The sequence below is a fragment of the Panthera tigris genome, chromosome A2 (genome assembly GCF_018350195.1).
Source record: "Panthera tigris isolate Pti1 chromosome A2, P.tigris_Pti1_mat1.1, whole genome shotgun sequence".
Taxonomy (NCBI): domain Eukaryota; kingdom Metazoa; phylum Chordata; class Mammalia; order Carnivora; family Felidae; genus Panthera; species Panthera tigris.
The window spans coordinates 71087354-71110590 of record NC_056661.1 but is presented as its reverse complement, the minus strand read 5'-3'; the positions used below and the strand labels follow the sequence as shown (position 1 = coordinate 71110590).

General features: G+C 40.6%; 1 pseudogene; it reads right to left on the bottom strand.

Annotated features, from left to right (window-relative positions):
* Positions 1 to 11051: 11051 nt before the first annotated feature.
* Positions 11052 to 23237, bottom strand: part of LOC102969122 — a 28394-nt pseudogene continuing 16208 nt past the window's right edge.

The following is a 23237-nucleotide window of genomic DNA, read 5'->3' as shown; positions in this document are numbered from 1 at the left end:
ATCTGGGGTGCCCATAAACATGCAGGCTCTTCCAACCCATCCCTAGAGCGTCTGGGTCAGTAGGTCTGGGGTATCGCCTGACAGCCCGTCGCTCAACGCACAGCCCAGGTGATTTTGGTGCATGTGCCCCTCAGACCACTCACGGGGCTGATGGTCAGGCAAGAGGCACTTGCCAGAGGTGATGCAGGAATATGTTACAGAACCTGGGAGTCAGAAGTAGAGCCAATTCTAATGAGGGAGTTGGACCAGAAAAGACGGTAGAGCTGAGGTGCAGCTGCCATGGGTGATAACAGAGGTCACACTTGAGAGAGCCCCAGCTCCAGCTTCTGTGGGCCGTCCATCTGACAGCCCCAGTGCCTCAGTCTAGTCTAGCGGTTCTTTATGACCCGGGCGTGCTCTTCCCCCTCCCCTCCAGGACTCAAAGCTTGTGGGGACCTTGATGCACAGGGGCCTTGCCCCCCTCCCTTTTGTGGCAGAGCTCAAAGGGCAGAGCAACAAGGTCAGGCAAAGAGAGGCTCTGACCTTGCGTTCCTCGCCCTCTGTGGGCTGGCCGTGGGGCCAGTGCAGTGGGGTCCAAGCGATACTCCATAAGCAGAAGCAGAGTCCGGTCTAGTAGGGTTTGTAGGGGTCGGGAAAGCTGAAGGACCACCAGGCTCCGAGTGATCCCAGGATAGATCCCAAGTCAACCAACACCTGTAGACATAAGCCTCCGATGCCAGCAGACAATCTGCGAGGACTCGATGGAGGGGGAATCCCTCCCCCAACCCACAGATGGTGAAATTCCATCCATCTTTCACAGAAAAGGGGAATCCGAAAGACCAGTTTTCCCCCACTGGGTGAATGAAATCTCAAAGGCAGCTTTAACTACCGACTCTGTTTCTAAATAGCTCCATCAGTGTTTTTCAAAGTGTGGTCCATGGACCAGTAGCATCAGCATCGCTTGAGAACTTTGCAAAAATACAAATTCTCAGGCTCCATCCCCTGCCCTGGAGAATCAGAAATCCTGGGGAGGGGCCCGGGGGTTGTGTTTTAAGCCCTCCAGGGAGAGGATTTTGATGATGCCAAATCCAGAACCACCAGTCTACCCGAGGTTCTCAAATGCGTCCACACGTCTTTTAGTGTTAGTGCTCCGGGTTCCGGTTCCAGGGACGGTGCTTTAACCAGCAGGGGTGAGGTCTGGGCTTTGGGAGTTTTTATGATCACAGGTGATCTAATGTGCAGACTCGTTTGGGAATCACTGGGTCAGACTGAGATTAGTTTTTTCTTCTGCATTAGCGGCAGGGGCCTCATAAAGGATTCCGGAGAGAAAGGCAGTGCATTTCCTCCTCACAACAGGCAGGGCAGGTTATTTCATAACCTCATAACATTTCTTTCCTTTCCTGCTCCCTCCAATTTGGCACTTCCCCTTCCACCTGACAAGCTCAGGTATCCTGGTTGTGACTTCCCCCCACCCACGCCCATCACCTTCGGCTATTTCTTGAACAGGGGGTGCAATCCAGGGAGGCTGCCGTGGAGAAGGCTGCTGTGAGCAAAGAGAAGATGAGCTATGCTTTCCCCAGGCCGCCAGTCATCAGGGGATGGTCTTCAGACAGGACATCCAAGCTTGGACAGAGGACCTCTGGCCAGCGGACAGGCAGGCTTGGGTCATTCTCTGGGCTTCTCCTTCTCAAGCCTGAATGGGGATTTAAGCCTGCATAAGCCTCAGCGTGTCCAGGCAGTGATCTACCCCTTACAGCTGAGTAGTGGGGGCAGCAACAATCAGGGACACCTCCAAGGATGCTTTGAAGCTCGAGACCAGGAGCTGGACACTGAGGGTTAGTTGGCTGGATGCTGTGCATCCTGCTGAGTGGCTCCTGAAGAGGAACTGGACTTAGTTCTGTTAGGAGAGTGTGGGGTTGTCTAGGGCGCCTGGGTGGCTCATTCGGTTAAGCACCTGGCTTCCGCTCAGGTTATGATCTCTGGGTTCGTGAGTTCAAGCCATGTGTCGGGCTCTGTGCTGACAGCTCAGAGCCTGGAGCCTGCTTCGGACTCTGTGTCTCCCTCTCTCACTGCCCCTCCCCTGCTGGCACTCTGTCTCTCTCTCTCAAAAATAAACATTAAAAAAAACTAAATAGCATGGGTTTTTTTTTTTTTTTTTTGCTTTATTTTTTAAAAGGCGTTTTGTTGGGGCGCCTGTGTGGCTCAGTCGGTTAAGCTCAGGTGATGATCTCACAGCTTGTGAGTTCGAGCCCCGCATCGGGCTCTGTGCTGACAGCTCAGCGCCTGGAGCCTGCTTCGGATTCCGTGTTTCCCTCTCTCTCTGCCCTTCCCCCACTCACACACACTCTCTCTCTCAAAAACAAAGAAACATTAAAAAAAATTAAATACTCCAAATGGGTGGCCATCTATAACAATGTGTCATGAGCAAAATGACTCAACGCACAATTACTTAATGGTCACTCTTGGCAACCACCGAATTCTGGGAATGCAGACACGGGAGGCACTGGCTCTCCAGAGGTGTTTAGTCCTAGTGCATGAGGGGGCACAGACGGCCGCAGTTCACTTGGCGCTGTGTGTGTGTGTGTGTGTGTGTGTGTGTAACGTGAAGGGAATCTCCAATTGTGCTTCTGTGAATCCCAAAGGAATCCCGTAAGCCCTATGGGGAGTTCGAACTCACAAACTGCAAGACCGTGACTCGAGCCAAAGTCAGATGCTCAACCAACTGAGCCACCCAGGCATCCCGAAGATGGTGAATTGTAAAGTATGTGAATTTTATCTAAATAAAAATAAATAAATAAAAATTTAAATAGATTTACATGTAAATCGTAGATGGGATAAGAGGAGGCAGAGTCTCTCTCTAGGAGCTTTGTGGAGGCCTGGGCCCTGGATCTGAGGCCAGACGACCCAGCGTTCAGCATGGGAGCAGTCCCCAGCTGGTGCAGCTGGGCCAGGGTGCAAGGGAGGAATCCTGCTCCCCGAGGATGCCTCACCCAAGCCTTGGTAGGTGGGCTTTTTACATGTCCATATCCAGCAGCTCCTCTTTGTTCATCTTCGTGCTATTTCCTTTATTTAGCCATGAAATTTAATTAACATCTCATAGAAAATTCCAGTCTTATCCTTTCTGTTAATCTAGTCAGCGAAGTCACGTCTGTGCCAGCAATAGAGACACGGTTGTGAGCAGGGAGCAGAGAGCATGAGCAATCAGTCTTGAGACTTCGAGAAGCCCTTGTAGGGGAGAAAGCCGTGTCCCAGGGGATGGCAGGAACCCCGTCGAAAACCAGACCACAGGAAGCCAACTACCGGAAGCCCTAGAAACACTGAACAAGGAGACCTTGGGAAGGGCTGAAATGTCTACTTTGCGTAGTCAAAGTAGTCATGGAGATTTGAGCCACTGCTATGCTGTTAAATGGGCATGAAAGAAGTAACCTCTCAATTTTGAGTCACATGCCGGTAACTGATTTATAATTTAAATGTAAATTTAATTCACACGCATTTAATTTTTTTAAATTTATTTTTCCCCATAACGATAGAGATGATATGGTAACTGCTTGTCTCTGTTATTAAATAGTATTCTGTAACATAATTTAAATGCCCATAGATTTTGCCATTATGTGGGATTACTACAATTTAGACAATGAATTTAGACATTGTATGACATATAATTTTCATAAGCAAATTTTTTTAGATACATCTTTGCACAATTCATGATTACTGCTTTAGTTTAGTATAAACCTTCCCAGTTCCCTTACATTCCTCCTCTCAGAGTTTGCTCTCAGGGCTCCTAGGTAAAGCAAGGGACAGGCTGAGTGCTGTGTGTGTTCTCACTGAGGCCTCCCATTGCGATGTCTGTCTCACATGAGCTCACATATTTCTCTTAGTTTTGACTCTGTAGCAATAAGCCTCCTCTCCATCGGCTCAGGCAAGTTTCTGGATTATTTGTTTTTTGGTGTGTGTTTATTTTCACAATGAAACGATACGACCTGGACTTATGATGTAGTCCCATAGGAGGAATTGTTGGATACAAGTGAATAAAATTTTTAATAGAGAATGTATCCTTATGTACACACACACACACACACACACACACATAATCTTCACTTACATACACACAACACGTACACATATATTTGGAAGCTGACCCCCAAAAAGATTTTACCGTTTTCAGTTTCTATATCTATTTTCTATGTCTATTAGCATTTTTCTAAACTTTTAGGTCAAATGTAGTATTCCAATGCTTTTTAATTTGGAATCTTTATGAGGTTGAATTTTTTCAACATATATAAGCTATTTGTTTCTCTTCTTTCATAAATGGCCTTTCTTGTACTTTATTTTCATGTTTAGGTAATTGCACCTTTCTTATTCACTTCTAAATAATTTCCTCTCATTGGTTTGCAAATATTTTTTATTTGTGAGTGTTAATATGATAAAATGTGATGATGGTTTTAAAATTCCTGTGTTAGCATGATACTTAAAAAGTCATCTCTATCCAAGGCTATATTTGTATTGATCTATGTTTGCTTTCATATTTTGTATATTCATTTCACATTTATTTATTTAAAAAAAAATTTAAATTTATTCATTTTTAGGAGACTGAGAACAAACAAGGGAGGTGCAGAGAGAGGGAGGGAGACATGGACTCCAAAGCAGCCTCCAGGCTCTGAGCTGTCAGCGCAGAGCCCAATGGGGCTCAAACCCACAAACTGCAAGATCGTGACCTGAGCTGAAGTCGGATGCTTAACTGACTGAGCCACCCAGGTGCCCCTCATTTTACATTTATATCTTTAATTTGTGGCTCATGGTCAGAATATAGAATTTATGTGGCTTATGGTCGGAATGCAGAATTTATGTAGTTTATGGTCAGAATATAGAAAGTAAATTATTGTTTTTCAAAATGCTTCATTGGTTGTCCCGAAATCTTGTATTCATTAAATACATCCTTTCTTCACTTATTTGAAATTCCACACTTATTATACATTAAATGCTTAAATATATTTTGGTCTTTGGTTTTACAAATTCTTTGGTTTGATATTCTAGCGTTGTGCTGTTACCTATCCCTGTATATATGTTATGGTCCTGGTATGACACATTTTCCTCTGTGCATTTATTACTTAATATTTACTTTTGATATTTATATGTATTTATTTTTCAAGGCTGACTTGAAAACCATGTAGTCAATGGGCCCTTCCACACACATAAAAGTCATTGGCTTCCTAATCATTATCATCCTCCTCCCCATCATCATCCTGGTGAGCATTTCACGTTTCACTGAATTTAGAATGATGAGAATGTATGTAGCTGTATTAGTCAGGGTTCTCCAGAAAACAGAACCATAAGACGTGTGTGTGTGCGTGGAGAGAGACAGAGAGTGAGATTTTTTTTTTTTAAGTTTTTATTTATTTTGAGAGAGCATGAACGAGCCAGTGGGGGATGGACAGAGAGAGAGGGAGAGAGAAAATCTCAAGTAGGCTCCTCACTGTCAGCGTGGAGCCTGATGCAGGGCTCAAACTCACGAACTGTGAGATCACGACCTGAGCTGAAATCAAGAGTCAGACACTCAACCCACTGAGCCACCCAAGTGCCCCGAGAGAAAGAGAGAGATTTCAAGGAACTGGCTCGTGTCACTGTGGGGCTGGCACACGTCCGTACTCCTCAGGGCAAGCTGGTAGGTTGGGAAGCTAAGGGAGACCTGATGCCACATTCCCAAATCCAAAGGTTTCTTGGAGCAGAATTCCTTCTCCCAGGGGGCTGGCGGGAGTGTCCTCAGTCTTTTCTTTCAGAGCCTTCAACTGTTTAGAAGAGGCACAACCCAGCCCACAGGCGCATATGGGGGACCTGTGCACTCATGGCCTGTCCACGTGGTAGTTTTGTCCTCACTGTTTTACTCTGTTTTCTAATTTGAGGTAATTGACCATATATATTGTTCAAATAGGGGGACTGCAATAGAAATCCAGAGTTCCAGATTCTTTAAAAAAATTTTTTTAATGTTTATTTATTTTGAGAGGAGGGCAAGTGGGAGAGGGGCAGAGAGAGAGGGAGGCAGAGAATTTCAAGCAGGCTCTGCACTGTCAACTTAGAGCCTGATGCAGGGCTCGAACTCACGAGCCATGAGATCATGACCTGAGCCGAAATTAAGAGTTAGGCGCTTAACCGACTGAACCATCCAGGGGACCCCAGATTCTTTTATAAGGCGGACGATCTTGATCTTGGAGCCCTGAGCCTGTTTCTGATGCAGGGGCTGTGCACGTGGATGGAGCACAGGGCTCCCGGGGAGCACAGGCTTGTTCCCCCACCCTGGCTTCTTGCACATGGAGATTGAATGCCAGTTACCACTTATAATGATACTTACAATATTGTTTTCCGTATCTAAAGTTATGAAAAATAAACTATTTCTCCTATCTATGTTTCTATCAAAATCTGGGAGAATAAAAGACTAAGAGACTAAGAGAATAGATGTTTGAAAAAAAACAAGAGAGACTAATTATGAAAGAGAAGCATGTCATTTCAAGTGTGAAATGCAAATTTTATTAAGATGTCATTTTATAACAAGCCAGAGCTCGTTAAATGTGTATGTATGTATATACGTGTGTGTATAAAAGTATATATATATATACACACACACACACATAGATTATATGTATAGAAATATGTGTATATTCCTATACATGGAAAAGGTAAGTGATTTAAATCTGAATAAATTGAAATAAAAGGACCTGAATTTTAATTTCAGAACTTGAATAAAATAGTCGTGCTGCAGTAACATAAAGACCTATGTTAAATGGAAAAAATCGCTTAGGTGTCAGAATATTTTCTAGATAATAAATTTATATGAATGTCTATTCAGTGCAGCAAAAATTGCGTGATTCTCACAAACATTTACAAATATTAATTTAATGGGAAATAGCAGTTGCTCTGTCTGGTGGAGGTTGATAGTTTTCTGCCAAATACTGTATGGACGCCGTGCTAGAGACTACGTTTCCCAGCCTCCTTTGTGGCAATGGTGGCCATGTGATTAAGTTAACACCTGTGTAATGTGTCAATGTATGGAACGTGGGCAAAAGGGATAGATATTCTTTCTGTGTCATTTGTTGAGAAAAATGCTTATCATGTTCTTCAGTACTTTCTCTTCCTGAGAGTGGGTCCTCAGAACCACATTTCAATCATGTGGACAAGATAAACACCTCAAGAAAGGCTAGAACAAGATGGAACCTGCAAATGATGCATGAAGCAGAGTAGCCCAGCCAACCAGGGCTCCACACACTTTGAAACTATTCGACGGGAGTGAAATACATTTCTCCTTTCTTTATGCCACTGTATTTTGTTATAGAAGCTTACATTTTTCCTGAATGCCTTCAGCATATTGAAATATGGCTAAGAAGTTATAGAAAGACTGCCGTGAAATTTTAAGTCACTCATGGCATTTTCTATCATAGCTGATATGAAGACAAAAATAATTACACTGCCTTGTAAGTTATGTTAACTTATGGTGGCAATGAGAAATCTTACACACCAAAAGAAAATTTGGACACAGTGTCCATGAAAATGCAAAGTCAAGGAATAACTTATTTTTGTGTGTTGAGTTATGTTAAGAATTTTAATACAATCTGTCAAAATTGGAAAATCTAACTACAGATGATGTTCCTTCCATGCTAAGGGTTACCACCTTATTTGTCGGGAAATCTACATCTAAGGTACTAACTTTTCATTTACTTGCTGCCTCAAATGAAGTAAATACTCACTTTGAGTTAAAGAATTAGAGACAGAATATAGCATGAATGTGGGTTAATTAACACCATGGCCTGGATACCCTCAAGTCGCTGGATCTTGAGACAAAGTTTCAATGCCCTTGTCAATGACTTGGATGCACATGAGTATGCTCTTCACAGAGGGTAGATGTGGATTAGAAATGAACTGACTTGTTAGATCATTCAAGGAAAATACCCCACCTCACCTCACACAGAAGAAACAAAGACTTGGCCTCCGCTTTGCCAAACATTCCTACCTACTCTGAAAATATTCTATAAGACAGCCTATAGATAGATACTCAGTTATGATTTAACACTGTCAGATATGATGGAAATCAGCCTCGGCTCACTTTCTTTCATTGCAATCAGCTTCCAAAAATGAAACCATGTCAGCATGAACTGCATTCCCTAATAGTGGCATTAAAGGCTAAATTCAAAAACAGGTTCGTAATAATAACTAATACAATGTGCTTGTCATGCACTGGGCATTGTTCTAAGAGCCTTGCATGTATTTGATAATATAATCTTCCCTCTGATACAGGTGCTATAATTGTTATCCCTTTATTGATGATGCACTGAGGCCCCAAAAGTTTGAAAAATTAGCCCCAGGTCATAGTTCCTGAGTGTTAGAGCTAGGATAGAATTCACACAGTCTGGCTGCAGAATCAGTGCTCTTAACCTGTGAACCATAGAGTGTACACAGCCTACTGTATGCCAGCCTCTCATTTTGAGAGAAGTAACCAGTAATGCTCACTTCATCTTTATCAGAAGAAGGCTGAATGAAGAGCTACACGTGGAAGTTTCTGAGCTCAGAACATACAGTGACACATGTTCACATCATTCCATGAGAATTGTGTGGATATCCGGGGTGTGACTGCACTAAATAGAAAAATCATCAGACAAAGATTATGTTAGGTTAGGAATTTCCTAAATTTGTGAGCAGCTGTTTTCTCTTATGAAATATGAAACCGTACACAAAGAAATATTACTCTCAGTTAAAGGCTTCAAAGGTTGAATCCTGTTCTGCACATTACAATGGAAACATAAAATTTGGTATTGCTATCTTACTACAAAATGTGTCCTATTTGTCAGGCTGAAATCAGCATCCCCAAGTGAGAAAAATTTGTAAAATAAAGTTGTTCTGATTTCTCAATTTATATTTTTTCTACTTGAAATTTAAAATGTAATCTTTAGTATAACAAATGTTTACATTGCTCGTTTAAACCAAAATTCAATACAATAAAAAATTTGTACTGCCTTCCTCACAATTTATTTTCTTTCATCCATTTTCATTAGGTGAAAACGCTGTATGCGTTTGAACTGTGACCCCAGTTATAGATCAACGTGGGTTTATTGATTAACTGGCAATCTTACTAAACTCTCCATAGTTCTAATATTTTTTTTCAATAAGTTTTTGGGGATTCCAGAGGAAATATGGTAAGAGCTAACAAATACAATATTACTTCTTTCCTTCTAATATTTATAATCCCGATTTCATTTACAACTTATTTTAATACTAGTATTTCCAGATCAATGTTCAATAACAGTATAATAAAAGATGATGGTAATGGATGTCCTGTCATTCCCAGGTATTCTGTTTACACAGTGGGATGTACAGATCTCATGTGTACAGGTCAACGATTTTGACAAATATATATATATCCCATGTGAACCACATTTCAATCAAGATATAGGACATCAAGAGCATTTTTATGTTCTTCTGCGGCCTGTCCCATTCAACTGGAGGAAATTGGCAAGTCCTATCTCTGTAGGGTACCCCACGTGGGTAGGGAAGTATCAACTTCATAAAAGCTCTGCAGAGATGAGGCAACTAGATGAGGCAACGAGTCCAGGCCTTTGACATCCGGCCCTCCCCGTTCCCCTCCTAAAACTTAGAGCTGGTGGATTTCTGTTTCTTTGGATGAATTTGTAGATGGCTTTGCGGTCCAAGAGTTGACTGGTGTATTAGCAGCGAAGAGATGAACAGTGGAGCTCTTAGGTTCATCCCCTTGCCTCCCCTAAACTGTTTAGTAGGATGAGAACTGGAGTGTGTGTTTTGACCCTTCCTGTATGCACATTACAGGATAAGGTAGCTGTTATTCCCAGGGAGACTTAAAGTCACAGGCCAAAAGGACACATGAGAGAAGAACATAACTATTTAAAAAAATATCAACGAGTACAAAGAAAACATACTGCAAAAAGAAGAATCTTTAGATCAGATGAACAGTGAATTGAAAGGAAGCACAACAATACCTCCAGGGCATCTGGGAAGGGGGATATTAATCTGAAGCAGGAAGAAGTCATCAAAAAGAACCAGATGAAATGTAAAATATAAAAAAATATAGGAGTTGAAATAACACGATTCAATTCAATCCCGGTCAAAATTCTGGTTTGGCGGTTTTATAACGAACCTGATTTGTTCTAAATGTCTGTTGAAGGATAAGGTCTATGAATAACTAAGTTAACTTTGAGAAGGAATTTGCTCTCCTTTCAATGAATGCCTACCACTAGGCCACAGTAATGGCAACAGTATAGGATTGGCCTGAAAACAAATAGAATAGAACTGGGAATTTAGATCCATGCATAAATGGAAATTAATGCATAATGAAGATGAAAATTATTTCAAGGAGCAAGGAAGGGGGTCAGTAGCCCAAGAAAAATAAAACTGGATCCTTACCTAAAATGGTATGCAAGTGTAGGCTCCAGATAGGTGACAGGCCTATAAGTAAAAGATAAAGCTAAAATGTTAATAGAAGTTGTTATAAGAAAATATCTTCATGATCTAGGGGAAAAAAAGAGTTTTCCTTTCACACCATGAATTGCACTTTACTTAAACTTATCATCAGTAGCCACAATTTAGGGATAGGATCAAGTTTTTTTTTTTTCTTTTTCTTTCATTGTGTATGCTTCTGCTGAATGGAATTCTATGTGCTGTCCTGATTGTCGTGACTAGGACTTCCAGTACTGTGTTGAATAAAAGTTTTGAGAGTGACATCTTTGTTCTGTTCCTGATCTTAAGGGATATGTCTCAGTTTTTCACCTGCCTATTCACATTCTTAATGACATCTTTTAATAAACAAAAGTTCATGATTACACTAAAGTCAGAACGATTGTCTTTCCTTTTATGTTTAGTTTTTGTGGGATTCTGTTTATGATATCTTTGTTACTCCCAAAGTCATGAAGATGCTATTCTACATTTTCTTTGAGAAGATCTCGATCTACGAGCCACCACGAAATAAGTTTTTAGTATGGTGTGAGGTAGGGAATTAAGGATCATTGTCTTTCTTTTTTTTATGTCTGATCTTATTTATCTGTTACTCTTAGAAAATCTCATTTTTGACTGGACTCAGACTTAAAGGCAGAAGCTTTCAGAGAGGACAGCCTCTATCTCCTGGCAATCTTTTCGTTGCATGTTATTTTGACCTCTTTCATTCTCTTGGCCAAAATTTTAGCATATTCTGAAGCCTCTTCCTTATTTTCGTTAGTACACTGTTTCTTCAGAGCCACACCCCAATGTTTGTGTTGCAGGACACGTGCAGTAACCAGATGTTGAATCTTGGGGACTTTGGTTCTAAGTTTCTTACCATCTTTGTTTAGGGGCTTTCTCACAACATACTGCTGGACATCATCTTCTCTAGAGAGATCGAAAAGTTTGCACAGATTCTCCTAGCTCTTTTGGGTCCCAGGTGATGAGGCACAGTAGTATCAGTGAGTCCAGGAATTTCCTTCTCTTCTTCTTTTTTTTTTTACAATGACCAAGTTGAGAACACTGAGATTGGCATGCAAAATGCAACTCTGAGCAGATTTACGCTTTCTTTCTCCAGTCCTCCTTGGTCGGTAGCAGGAATGTCCCTTACTCAGCAGCAGGCAGACACTTCCATGGTCAACACCCCCTGCTTCATGAGGAAGCCTTGTTTATCATTGCCACCACTGATTGAGGCCATGTAACCTTTCCACTCTTTACCCACAGCATCGGCAGCAACTTCTGTGGCCATACACTTCCCATAAAAGGTGAAAAGTTTGCATTTATTGTCCATTTCAATGAGTTTCTGGCAGCCAGTAGCTGGGAAAGAGATTCCAGCTTCATCCTAAAGCAGTCTACTGCCTCTGAAGCACCATTGAAAGAACAGGATCATTTTCTTCTTTATGTGGACCTACAGTTTCTCCAGCACTAATTTTTGAGAACAGAGTCCTTTTCCTAGAGAATTGTGGTGGTGCCTTTATTATAAATCAAAAGATAGTGTATGTGTGAGTCTATTTCTGGACTAATTTATTCTGTTCCATTGGCATTTTTGTCTATCTTTGTGCTAATATCATTTTATCTCAATTACTGTAGGTTTACAGTAAATCTTGCAATCTGGTAGTGAAAATCTCCCAACATTTTTCCTTCAAGATTGCCTTGACTCTGCTAGAAACTGCATTTCTCTATTATTTTAGAATTTTAGGGGTGCCTGGGGGGCTCAGTCAGTTGAGCGCCAACTTCAGCTCAGGTCATGATCTTGCAGTCTGTGAGTTCAAGCCCCACACTGGGCTCTGTGCTAACAGTTCAGAGCCTGGAGCTTGCTTCAGATCCTGTCTCTCTCTCTCTCTCTCTCTCTCTCTCTCTGGCCCTCTCCCACTCGCGCTCTGTTTCTCTCTCTCAAAAATAAAATAAACATAAAAAATTAAAAAAAAAAGAATTTTAAGATCAGAAATCTGTCAATGTACAAGAAAAACTTTCTGCTGGGATTTTGATGGTTATGATCTGAATGTATAGGTCAATTTTGGCACAATTGCCTATATTAACACTATTGAGTCTTTCAATCCATGGACATAATAGATCACCATCGTGATTCTCATGATCCCACATCCTGGGCTTTATTCTTTTCTATAATCTCCTTGTTTTGAGTGTGGCTTGGGACCTAGAATTTGCTTCTAACCAAGAGAATATGACACTGGTGACGGGATGTCACTGCTGTGATTACATTATGTTATACAAGAGTCCACCTTGCTATCAAATTTACTATTGTTCTCCTGCTGCACTTGAAGAAGCAAACTACCACCTTCTAAACTTCCTGCAAAGGGGCCACATGGCAAGGACCTGCAGGCAGCTTCTAGGAACTGAGCATCTAACAGACGGCCAACAAAGAAGCTCACACTTCTACAGCCACAAGGAAAAGAATTCTGCCAACAAAATGAGTTAGTCTGGGAGTAGATTCTTCTCCAGTCAAAATCTCCGGGTGAGCATCCTGTCCATCAGAATCTTGACTGCAACGTGGTGAGATCTGGAGCTGGAGAACCTAGCTAAGTGTGTCTGAACTTCTGATCCACAGAAACTGAAAGAAGAAATGTTTTAAGTAAAAATGTGTGGTAATATTGGACACAAAATAGCTAACTATTACACCATTTGTTTAGGTTTTCTTTACCTTTTCAACACTGGTCTGTAGTGATCAGTGTAGAGGTCTTACATACCTTTCAGTAAATTTGTTTCTGGATATTTTATATTTTTCATACTCTTAGACATGCCATTTATTTTCTAATTGCTTGTTACTATTGTTCATAACATATAGAATTAATATCATTTTCTGCTGATCTTGGATTCAGAAATTCTGAATAAATTTTGAAAATTTCTGAATAAATTCGGAAATTCTGTTAAATTCGCTTATTGATTGTAATAGTCAGTTTGTGACTACTTTGGGTTTTCTATGCAGTCATGTTATCCAAGACCAAAGGCTGTTGTAGTACTTTCCAATTTTCATATATTTTGTTTTTTCTTTATTTATTGAACGGAGTAGAATTTCTAATACAATGTTGAATGTGGGAGGTTATATTGGACATCCTTGTTCCATTCCTGAAATCAAGGAGAAAGTGTTCAATCTTTCACCATTGACTATATCATTATCTTTAACTTTTATATATTTTCTGTATCAAAATTAGGAAATTACTTTTTTTAACGTTTATGTATCTAGTTTTTAAAAGTGAGGGGAAGGGCAGAGAGAGAGAGGGAGACAGAGAATCGCAAGCAGGCTCCACACTGTCAGCACAGACCCTGATGCAGGGCTTGATCAAAGGAACTGTGAGATCACGACCTGAGCAGAAATCACGAGTCAGACGCTTAACCCATTGAGCCACCCAGGCAACCCTAGAGAGTTATTGTCTGTTCCTAGTTTGCTGAAAGTTTTATGATAATCAGTGTTGAATTTTATGAACTGCTTGGGCTCCATTTTCCTGTGCCATGGTTTGGAAAATGTACTGGAAGAGAAAGCTGAGTTTGGGTGAAGCTCATCTCATGTGCTCTCATTTCTCGAGGATTATAGTCCTGTGATGGTTGTTGTCCAACCCTTGTGAATAGTTGTTTTATTTTTTACAGCTTCTGCAGTGTTTGATAGCAGTTCACTCAAGATTTCTGGACTAGGCCTTCTTAGAATGCCAGAAGACTAAACAATAGGGAAAATGCGATATATTTTATCTAAAATTTAAGGATTTATACTTTAAAAAAAGGATGCCTAGAGAGTAAGAATGGCGGCGGGGAAGGAAAGGGGCGTGGATACATAAAGGAGTAAAACAAGAGAGGACAGCCAGGTGAGTGTGCCACGAACTCACCCCTCCACATCCACTGTCCGACAACACGTGGAGGGCGATCTCTGCTGCAATGCGGAAAGATGACTGTAAGAGACAAGGTGGCAGTAATAGTGGCCTTTGGCTTCCTTCACAAAGTGGTACCTGAGCGTTAGCAAGGAATGGTTGCCTGTGGTTTGGTTGAATCTTTCCCTACGTCTTCAAATAAGTAAATAAATAAAGACAAGAGAGATGGAGTAAGAAACAGTAGAGGAGACAGAATGCTGGTCAACTCCCAAATCAACATCTTGGAGGTGGAAGAATGATGATATCATTTCCTTTTTCAGACAAAGCCCTGAGGCTTTGCTCCCTGGGATACTTGGTGAAGGAGATACAAAACGTCCCCTCTCTTTGCTTAGGTGGTTTGGTTTCCTTCGGTAAAACCAGGATATTCCATAAGCCTTGTCTTTTTTTTTTTTTTTTTTTTTTTTTCAATCCTGTGTCGTCTGCCATATAATTGGTGTCAGTTGCTCTCAGGATCTAACATTAGGTCAACTGCCCATGTCAGTTTTCAGTTTCATTTTGTTTTTAACCTTTCCTGTGTCTTTCTGGATGTTTTGGGGAGACATCAAGGGAGAATACACTGGAAGCTGCTTGTCAGTTGCCCTGTTCTAACAGATGCCTCATTGAAATCATTTATTACGTTTTCAAAGGATTAAATTTTTGACATCTTTCCAAACTCTTGAGTCATGTTTCCTTCCAAGCCTCATGGCACAGAATTATGTATAACTTTTTCTTTAAAATTTCTCTGAAATGTAAAGCATAATTAAGCAAACTTTTAAAAACGGGTGGATTTGAATCACTAAATAATAAATACAAACTATGTAAAAATAGCTCTAGTGAGAGGTATAAAGAAAACTAAATAAGAACATGAGGCTTGAATACAGACTTGTCTAAATAAGTTAGCCTTTTCCCTAAAATCAAAAGATGTTGATGATCTGTATATTAGTGTAAATGATCTGAGTGATACCGTTCTAAAATGTTATTTTAAAATTCATCTGAATTAGCACAATAGAATTTCCTATAGCTTTCTTTTTAAAAAGATGAAATGGGAGAGGAAAAACTTACCCTACCGTATTTGAAATAATCAAAATTTTTATAAAAATAGCTGGCTCGCCAGATTACAATGGGTCATGGATAGCCTTTAAATATACTTAAGGATTTTGAATATAATTAAAATGCTATTACAAATTAGTGGGGACAGGAAAAAAATGATTCAATTTAAAAATAGACCATCACTACGAATAGACACTTCCTAGAAGACGAAAACCCAAATAATACATCCAATAGACATGAAAATATTCTCCACCTCCCTCACAGTCAGAGAAATGACAAAGGTAGGTAACAACCAGATATCATTTATAACCATCAGATTGATAACAATCAATAAGTGATAACATGTACAGCTGGAAATGTACATTGTTTCAGCACATTTTTAAAAAAGCAATTTATTGAAATCACTTGAAGTTGAAAATAGACATACTCTTCATTCAGATTTGACTGCTGGAAATATATCCCATAGAAATGTAAGCATAAGTATTGAAAACAATAGGAGACAAATATGCTGATTACAGATCTGTTTATAATGACAAAAATCTTGCAAATAGTATGAACTAATAAAGGGAAGGGCTGAATAAACTTTGGAATGCCACTAAAACAGAATGTTATACAACCAACCAAAGAATAAGTTAGAGCTTCATTAGTTTGCTGGAAGGAGCTGGACGGGGGTGGGAATGGGCAGATAATTCTTTCTCCAAACGGAGAGGCATTGAGAAGTTGCAAATAGAAAAAGCATAGCAAAAAGGGATGGGAATCTATTCCATAATAAACTGTTTATGTATTTACCATGCCTTGAGATTGGGGTGGTAACTTAGAACAAGGGAGAAAACAAAGAAGAAATGATTTCAATTTCAATACATTGATTAATCTTAACTCAAAACAGGGTTTGGGTGGGAAACTACAGCAGGAACTGACTCACTTGGTGTTGTAAGCATGTTCATTTCTGTGGGGCCAAAGTTGGATCTGGCTGGGAATCTGCTGCTCAAGCAAGTGGTTGGGGGAGAGGCTGTGTAGGCAGAAGCACAGGTGTGAAATGCAGGGAAATCAACGTGTTGATATTTTGCATTTTCTTTACATAGCTTCGAGCTGAGTCTGGTCTTGAAAACTTCACAAGCCTACAGAGCACTGGGGATCAGATATCTTTACAACATAGAGATGCTTTGGGGGCACCTGGGTGGCTCAGCGTGTTGAGGATCTGATTCAGCTCAGGTCATGATCTAGCGTTCATGAATTCCACCCCCCCACCTTGGGCTCAATGAGCGTAGAGCCAACTTAGAATTCTTTGTCTCCCCACCCCCCGCCCCGCCCCTCCCCTGCTCAGTTCTCTCAAAAATAAATAAACATTAAAAAAAAACCAACATAGAGATGCTTTTGTTTTGGGGTCTCAAGAAAGAAAATTCTTAAATGCTTCCCACTCCCACTCCAACCTCACCAGAAAGCCTGAGCCATTGCCACAAAGTGGGTCATTTAATCCATTCAGCTCCCAGCCTCACTGTTGACTGCCATCAGCCACAGCACTTGGACTCAGATACAAACGTGACTAGTAATTAAAATATCTGTCTCAGGGGCACCTGGGTGGGCTAGTTGGTTAAGTGTCTGACTTCAGCTCATGTCACCGTCTCACAGTCTATGAGTTCAAGTTCCACGTAGGGCTCTGTGCTGACAGCTCAGAGCCTAGAGCCTGCTTTGGATTCTGTGTCTCCCTCTCTCTCTCCCCCTCCCTTGCTTGAGCTCTGTCTGTCTCTCTCTCAAAAATAAATAAAGAGGGGCGCCTGGGTGGCTCAGTCGGTTAAGCGTCCGACTTCGGCTCAGGTCATGATCTCACGGTCCGTGGGTTCGAGCCCCGCGTCAGGCTCTGTGCTGACAGCTCAGAGCCTGGAGCCTGTTTCAGATTCTGTGTCTCCTTCTCTCTGTGACCCTCCCCCGTTCATGCTCTGTCTCTCTCTGTCTCAAAAATAAATAAACGTTAAAAAAAAATTTTTTTTAAAATAAATAAAGATTAAAAAAAATGTAAATATTTTTTCAGGCAAGGGTCTCCATGTCATTGTTGTTGTTGTTACTGTATCTGTGTATTTATTTCAGCAGCAACAGCACCATAAAACAAGGAGCATATGGGTCTGTGTGATAGATCAATGTCTTTTACCCTGTGTAAGGAGGTTAACCCTAAGGGATTGGTCTAAAGATAAAATGAAATCGTTCATCTGAAACCATGCAAAGACCAATCAAATAGAAGGTGTTGGTATTAAACATTATTCATTTCAACCTTAAAGAAATATCAGGTCAGTGAGAGGAAAAAGAAAATCAAAGAATGAATCCATGTTTTAAACACCAGATTATTACGAGTTTTGGGAGATTTCCAACTGAACCTATTCACTAAGTATGTTTTGGATAAATAATGACCCTTAGTTCAAAGTGAGCAGAAGACACTTAGAAAATACTACATATATGTGAATATTACACTTGTGGAAGTGAACATTTGCTCATTTAATCTGCAGCCCCTGGGCAAGTGTTGCCTTCTTCCCCCTACATTCCAAAGCAAAGGGCTGATCATCTAAACATAATCTCAGGGAAGGGAGGCGGCCAATGACTAATTTTGTGATGCTTAGCTCAACGTCCTTCTGATGTTTGTATAAGTTTGAGGTTGGAAATTCCAGAGTAGATTTCTGTACAGAGAGTCCCTTAAGGATGCTGTGATTTCTGGTCTCTCCATGGAGAGAGGTGCTTCCCTTAACCTCCTGCCTCATGAGAGAAGCTGCAAGAAACCCCTCTGGGGAGAATGCAGGGCTGCCTCCAGCAGCATAGGACAGTCGAGGGCTGTGGTTGGGAAATAACTGAGCCATATCTACCAAAAGCACAAGTTTCTTGTAACTAGATGCAGGCCAACCCTGCAAGGGAAAGAGCCAAGCTGGTGCCTGTTTAAAGGGCTGACCCCATCTCTGGAGAGTGATGGGACTTCAAAAGAGAAGGTTGAGTGGGTATGGGCAGTGGAGAGCCTAGAGCCCAAGAGCAGGAGCAGTAGGCCATCGCCACATCAGTGACCTGCAGCCTTGAAGAGTACTCGTGGAAGTTGCCATGTGTCATCTCTGAGAGACAAGAGCCGATTTCAACGTGTAGCGTGGCCAGAAGCCAACACCAAGATGGTGCCACTGAAATACAGCTGAGACATCTCATAGGATCTTGGGTAGGAGGTGCAGAAGGGCCACAGAGGATTACATTCAGGGGCCAAAGAGCCATAGGTAGCCTAGGAGCTCAGGCAAGCCTCTCCCTCTCCCCACTCCCTTGCCCTCTGTTTGTCCCTTGTCCCCTTCCTACCTTCTAAGATACTTTCAAATATACTTGAACCTCTGCTTCGTCTTTTCTTCTCTCCAATTTCCACTGGGAATGGTGCAAAGATTCAAATAGCTCTGGCTTATAGGTTTTCTTACATCTAGAAAGAACCCCAAACTGACAGTACAAATAAGGTGCAAATTCCAAGTCCCGGGGAGAGAGATTTTGATCAGCCCAGACTTTGATTTCTACCCTTAATTCCCTCAACTAGGGTCGGTGCTGTACGGTCGTATTGTACAAGTATGGCGGCCAAGGGCTTACCCATCTGGAAGTAGGAGCATTCTCAGGTCAGTAATCATGGCCTGAGAAGATATCCCAATAGTTGTCTGTCAAGTATACTCTCAAAACACTGAATACATAAATGCAAACAAAATATAATCCATATAGAAAAATACTGAAAAAGGAAACCAAAATTCAAAGAGAGAGAGAAAAAAAGACTACACTTATCAACTGGGTCACTCAATATACATGGTCTGTATTACCCACTGAAAGACAAAAGCTCTTTGATGAATTTACGGAGAAATAAGAGAAAATCTAACTATGCTGTTTACAGATGTCATTAATGGCTTGAACCATGTTAAGTAGGTGAAACTATGTGATTTCAAATGATATTAACAAAGTCACTTTGGAAGTTTCTAGAGCACCACTCATTATTCTGAATAAGTGGTAAATAAAGGATTAACTATCACATTACGTTTCAGAGAAACATTTTAGTAGAATATCAGCTGGTAAAAAAAGTATTGGTAGAATTAGGTAATCATTTTTCAGCCCCTCATGAGAAATTGCCCTTTGGCGACCATTAAAAACTACATGCTAAAACCCTTAGGTGAAGGTGGGTAGGGAACTCTGTAATGGCTGGATGATGCTGGCCACCTGGAACCCAAGACCCAGCCCTGTCATCTAATGTCACTTACAATAGGACACCTAGGATGTATTCTTAGGCAAAAAATTGAACTGGCATCCAATCGAACCTCTTCATCAATTTATCAGCTTAAAGGAAATACAGGGAGTAGAGGAACATGCTAAATGACATCACACAGAAGCAACGAACTGAATGTAGAATATAGGAATGGCAACAGGAGAAATGACCTATTTATTTTAACAAGCACATTGCATAGAAAGAAAATGGGGAGACTGCAGACTGTTAGAGATGAAGATAAGCCTAAGGACTCACCAGCCAACTGCAGTACATGGAACTTATTTGGATCCAGATTTAAATAAACTAACCATATGATGTTATTTTTCAGACAATCAGGGGAACGTAAACCCAAACTGAGCATTAGATGATTAGAAGAAGAATTGTTCGTTTTGTTAAGTGAATCATTGTAATATGGTTATCTTTTTAAAAACCTTAAATGACACAAAACATTTATGGTCAAAATGATATGAAATATGAGATTTGCTTTAACACCCCAAATTATCCTTCCAAAAAAGCATGTGGGTGGAAGATAAAACAAGATTGTTAAAATACGAGTGATTGTTTAACCTAGTCGATTATGGTTTGTGGGTTTATGTGTTTATTCTTTCTACTTTTGAATATGTTTTGAAAATCTCTAAAATACGTCCAAAATTTTTAAGGCATTGTGTAAGCAAAAGTAAACGCTAACTGTATTAAATCCATTCATTTAATTTCCCTTCCAGTAGGGGAGGTATCTTGACTCCCCCTTTTCTCTCTGAGAACGGCTTTAGATTTCTGGACTTGTCCTTTCGGGTGCCTTGACTTCTTCCCCAATGAATATATAAGACACTTTAGTTTTAAACCACCCTCCGGACACCCAACCAGAACATCTACAGTCACATCCTTAAAACTGGCTCACGGATAAAGCTAACAGGAAAATTAGGGATGAAGTCCAACAACAATGAAAGCATTTCTCTGTTCACTGCAATGGCTTCAATGACTCTGAATTCCATTTCTGGAAATGACATCAGTAAGAGCACTAGAGCCAAGGACATAAAAGCAGGGGCACTAGATCCAGAGAGACCGTCTCTCGCTCTGGCTCTGTCACTGACAAAGAAATTACTGAAATTTCTGACTCACTGTATAAAGGGTAGAAAATCATAGTGCCTGAGGCACAGGGTGATTGTGAAAGCATATTTAGCTTAGATATTGACACAGAATAAGAGACCAATGCATTACGACACATGCTAATATAATATAAGTAACATAATATTTATATTTTATTAGTGGTGTAATATTTACTAATTTATAGTGTTTCTCAATTCATTTTTTACACTGCTTCCAGACTCATGCCTTCCTTTGTGATCAAATGATTTTGCTGTTTGGAAGTCAAGTTTCTAAATAAAGTTAATTTCTTTGTAACAGAAAACTACCGGCTTAAACTAATTCATCCCCCAATACTTCCAACTCAAGAAGACATAATGGAAGCACACTCATTAATGAATTTAAAATCAAACTCGTATTTTGCATAATGTTAGATTTACAGAAAAATTGCAAAGATAGTATGAAGAATTCCCACATACCTCTCAGCAACTTGTGTTTTTTTATTTATTTTTAATTTATTTTTAGCAGTGAGCTTAAAAATTTTTTTAAATATGAAATTTATTGCCAAATTGGTTTCCATACAACACTCCAGCGCTCATCCCAACAGGTGCCCTCCTCCATGCCCATCACCCCCCCCCTCCCTCCCACCCCCCATCAACCCTCAGTTTATTCTCAGTTTTTAACAGTCTCTTATGGTTTGCCTCCTTCCCTCTCTGTAACTTTTTCTTCCCCTTCCCCTCCCTCATGGTCTTCTGTTAAGTTTCTCAGGATCCACATAAGAGTGAAAACATATGGTATCTGTCTTTCTCTGTATGACTTATTTCATTAGCATAGCACTCTCCAGTTCCATCCACGTTGCTACAAAAGGCCAGATTTCCTTCTTTCTCATTGCCAAGTAGTATTCCATTGTGTATATGAACCACAATTTCTTTATCCATTCATCACTGGATGGACACCTAGGCTCTTTCCATAATTTGGCTATTGTTGAGAGTGCTGCTATAAACATTGGGGTACAAGTGCCCCTGTGCTTCAGCACTCCTGTATCCCTTGGGTAAATTCCTAGCAGTGCTATTGCTGGGTCATAGGGTAGATCTATTTTTAATTTTTTGAGGAACCTCCACACTGTTTTCCAGAGTGGCTGCACCAGTTTGCATTCCCACCAACAGTGCAAGAGGGTTCCCAGTGAACTGAAACCTTAAATAAAATCATGCATGCAAGATACAACCCAGTCATAAGATAGACTTTATGTCCTTTACTATTACAGACTATAGGAAATAACCCAGTGAAGAAATGGGCAGAAAACATGAATAGACACTTCTCTAAAGAAGACATTCGGATTGTCAACAGGCACATGAAAAGATGCTCAACGTCGCTCCCCATCAGGGAAATACAAATCAAAACCACACTCAGATATCACCTCACGCCAAAGTGGCCAAAATGAACAAATCAGGAGACTATAGATGCTGGAGAGGATGTGGACAAACGGGAACCCTCTTGCACTGTTGGTGGGAATGCAAACTGCTGCAGCCGCTCTGGAAAACAGTGTGGAGATTCCAAACAATTAAAATAGACCTACCCTATGACCCAGCAGTAGCACTGCTAGGAATTTACCCAAGGGATACAGGAGTGCTGATGCAGAGGGGCACTTGTACCCCAATGTTTATAGCAGCACTCTCAACAATAGCCACATTATTGAAAGAGCCTAAATGTCCATCAACTGATGAATGGATAAAAAAATTGTGGTTTATATACACAATGGAGTACTACGTGGCAACGAGAAAGAATGAAATATGGCCCTTTGTAGCAACATGGATGGAACTGGTGAGTGTTATGCTAAGTGAAATAAGCCATACAGAGAAAGACAGATACCATATGTTTTCACTCTTATGTGGATCCTGAGAAACTTAACAGAAACCCATGGGGGAGGGGAAGGGGAAAAAAAAAGAGGTTAGAGTGGGAGAGATCCAAAGGATAAGAGAGTCTTAAAAACTGAGAACACACTGAGGGTTGATGGGAGGTGGGAGGGAGGGGACGGTGGGTGATGGGTATTGAGGAGGGCACCTTTTGGGATGAGTACTGGGTGTTGTATGGAAACCAATCTGACAATAAACTTCATATATTGAAAAAAAAAATAAACTATTACAGACTATAGGAACCAAGTTCACTCATGGTTCTGGATTCCACGCTTCAACCAATCTTTAAGAAACTACCACTTGAATTGAGGGATAGTATCAAAGAAGAATATCCACAGTTATCTGCAAAAGTTACTAAAATACTCCTCTCTTGTCCAACCGCTTATCTGTGTGAGGCTGAATTTTCTTCATATGCCTCAACAAAAACAACATATCACAATGGATTAAATGTAGAAACAGAAAGGAGAATCCTGCTGTTTTTCATTAAGCCAGACATTAAAGGGATTTGAAAAAATGTAAAGCAATGTCACTCTTTTCACAAGTATGTTTCTTTTGGAAAGCATTAAAACAGACATTATTTGCCTTCACACTTAGTGGAATGATTATTGGTATTTTTAA